Source organism: Rutilus rutilus, assembly GCF_951802725.1.
Source record: "Rutilus rutilus genome assembly, chromosome: 4".
Lineage (NCBI taxonomy): Eukaryota > Metazoa > Chordata > Actinopteri > Cypriniformes > Leuciscidae > Rutilus > Rutilus rutilus.
This window is the reverse complement of record NC_140212.1, coordinates 31,885,668-31,889,161: the sequence shown is the minus strand read 5'-3', so window position 1 is coordinate 31,889,161 and position 3,494 is coordinate 31,885,668. Positions and strand designations below refer to the sequence as shown.

Sequence of the window (3,494 nt, the reverse complement as noted above, 5' to 3'; positions counted from 1 at the left end):
TTATAAGTAAATGTTCCAATCAATGATCCAGGCAGCGCCAGCGCGTTCTCGTCTCCCTCCTTCATTTTACAGTCGAATTGTGGCTAGAACGGCTCCAGATTCAAAGGTCAATACGGAATGGATTAATCTGCGTTATTTTTTTTAAAAAAAATAACGCAGATTAATCCATTCCGTATTGACCTTTGAATCTGGAGCCGTTCTAGCCACAATGTCACGGCCCTAATATATATATATATATATATATATACACATACACAAGTATATATGTGTGGCAGTATAGATGTGTGGCTTTGGGCCACTATTGGTTACTTCAGGTTGATTTATTGAGCCTATCCCAGCTAAGGGCGGCGCATATATATCTGCTCTATAGTGAATCACGATACAGAGCTTCTTCCTTTCCGGTTCCGCATGCTGAGCTGCATGCGGGAAATTTGTCTGTTTGGTCCCCTGTATGGCACGTAGGAGATTGAGTGCTGTTTCCCACGGCTGACGTTCTGGTGTAGATTTTCCACAGGTAGGAACGCGATTGTTTATAGTGTTTATCTTTCAGTTTATAGGGCAGTGGGTGAATTACAATCCCTTCTGTTCTATTTACAGCGTGCACATTGATTTCACCTGTTGGACTGCTGTGACTGGGATTCGTTGCACCCCAAGTATGCAGGTTATTTGTATTTGTGTTATGCTCCATGAGATTTCTCTTAATTATAGTTGTTGTTTCAGAGGGGCAGTGTATTCTGCCGAGTGGCGGGGAGGATTCGGTTGCTGGGGTAACCTGTCGTTCGCTCGTTAATCACGGAGCGCTGCTGTTTTGCTGTTGTTTCAACTGGATTTAAACCAACGGAGTTATGTCAACTTCATTCAACTCTGGCTATAGCCGAATCGAAACTGCTAGTGCTTAAAACCGTATGCAGGTTGGCAAGGAGAGGAATATCGCCTTCCTGTAGTTTCAGTGTGTGTGTGCGTGCGAGTGCGTGTGTAAGTGTGTGCGTGTGTAAGTGTGTGTGTGGGGCTACGTGTGAGTGTGCATGTTTACAAGGAGAGTGTTGTGTGTTTGCTAATAGTATTGTTTTTTTTCAAAGGTTTATTGTTAATTAATTTGTTATTTCTTTATCCGTTTACTGTGAATTGTATTTGATCATTCTATGTGATTCCTTTCTTTGATTTCATTTTGGGTTGAGTGTTCAAAAGCAAAGGGGTGGGGCTTGACTTGCTGATTACTTTTGTGCTGTGTATGAGCACCAGCGTGTGAAGTTGATATTAATTGGGTGTTTTGGTTTTCTTTTGTATTTATTGTGCTATTTATTGAGTGTTTTGGTGATCACTGAGTCCCCCCCTGCTGGTCACACTCAGTCCTATCATCTGAAAAAGTGAGGTTGTCCCTCTGTTTGTGTATTTATTGTGTATTGATGTTGTGAAGTCTCAGTGTTGAAGTAATATTTGAACATTTTCCGTGTATTGTCTTTGTCTTGAATTAATTATTATTATTATTATTATTATTATTATTATTATTGCGACTAGAAAAATAAAACCATTATTTATTCATCCACGTCTCTTGTCTTATAAGAGGGAAATAAATCTGTGCAGCCTATTTATTAGGTTGGTATTCCTGGGTTAAGAACTCCCAGGTGGCGTAGTCATTACACTAGAAGATCTTTAAGAAAAATACTCTCAACGCCACATATGTATATGTATATATGTATATATGTACAGTATATGTATATATGTATATATATATATATGTGTGTATGTGTATATATATATATATATATATATATATACACACACACATACACATATATATACGCACATACACATACGCACATACACATATACATATATACATATACACATATACATACATATATGTCTCTCTCTTCGTTGATATATATATATATATATATATATATATATATATATATATATATATATATATATTGCTCTTGTATTCTTTCTTGTGGCTATAGGTGACACCTGAATGAATGGCTCATTAAGTATGCAGGGGGATTGTCTCATCAGGTGTGAACTACTAAATATTCATGATGGTGTAAGATCGTTTACGCCCCATCCGCATATTGCCTTTCCAAACTAAAAGTGTTTCACAAAATTTAAATCAATGTATCGTTTTCTGTGAATGATTAGGCAAGATGATTTTCACATCATTTTGAAGAAAAAACTCTAGGCGACGACATCCATTAGTCAAAAGTCTTATTGACACATATTTAGTATGTGTTTTGTGGCCTTATTTCAGAAACTTTCATTTTTAGTTTTTTCAATAACCATGCATAAACATTATTCTCTCAAAAATGAAAACATGTACATACATGTTGCTCACATATTATGGCAGCCCTGTTTGTGCTAAATAGAGTGTAATTACACCTTTGCCATTAACATGTTTATAAGTAACTGAAAAAAGCACAAATGTCAGGGCATGTCAGAACATCTCAAGGACCCCAAAAACACCTCAGACCCGAGAGGGTTAAAGACTCCATTTGTCCATTGTTTATTGCTAAAGAAACACGACAATGTATAAAAGGCTCCATTACCTTGTATCTTATGTTATGGCCCCGTTGAAGCAGTTTTTGTAAAAATAGGCTAACGATTGCGTCATAAATACGCGACTCTCTGGAAATTACCATATAGACAAGGAGGAGAAGCTCGCAGTCAATCGGGGGAACGTGGAGGCATAAAGTCTGATACAGTCAAGGGAGAAGCCCATAGAGAGTCATAAAGTTGCTCCTGCTCCTAGCTCATGGACAGCTCCTACTCACGCTCTCCGTTTCTGCAAGATTCGGAAGGGAATGATTCAGATTTCTCTTGGCACAGCTACTAGAAGACTTAAACTGAGCTTGACGACGTTGCTGTCTGACAGTTGTGAGTCTGCGCAGTACGCTCAGCCATCCGGAAGTGAGTGCTTCTAATGCTTCTCCACTGAAACCTATGGGGTCGCTGTGTCCAGTTTATATACTGTCTATGATGATGATCTGCTTTTATGTCATTTTTCCTTTTTTATTCAAAATATTCACAAATTTGTTAGATATGGCATGTCTGATATTCCGATTGTAAAATATATGCAAGTGAAAGTGTTTTGTTGTTAAAACACCTTTATAAAGATCACGTTAGTTGAGCTGTATGTGCGATGGGCACCGCCATGTTAGTTTGTGCGCAGACGCAGTTCAGAGAATCGGATCTGTTGGATTTACAACACGTGAATTCATCCACTTCTCCTGAAATACATAAAAGTAAGTGGCAGGTGAACTGGGAGAAGAATAGAGTAAACTTTAAAGTTACAGTACACAATGTGTATCTGATATGAATAAACCGTGTCTAATTATAATGGAAAGGATTATTATTGCCTCTTCCTTTGACATCAGTGTGTATTTTAAAAACTCTAAATGTATTGTTTTCTTAGTACTTATATGTCTGAAACCTAAAATAAACATTATGTGATTGAAAACACTGAACACTGTGATATAATATGACAGCTCTGAGGCTCA

At 37.6% G+C, this 3,494-nt stretch overlaps 1 long non-coding RNA gene across 1 annotated transcript; it reads left to right on the top strand.

Moving 5' to 3' along the window:
* The first annotated feature begins 407 nt into the window (after nucleotides 1-407).
* Nucleotides 408-929, top strand: LOC311290160. The gene is made up of 3 exons (XR_014627337.1): nucleotides 408-514; nucleotides 598-653; nucleotides 721-929. It is a non-coding gene; the product is annotated as an uncharacterized lncRNA (long non-coding RNA).
* Nucleotides 930-3,494: the final 2,565 nt, after the last annotated feature.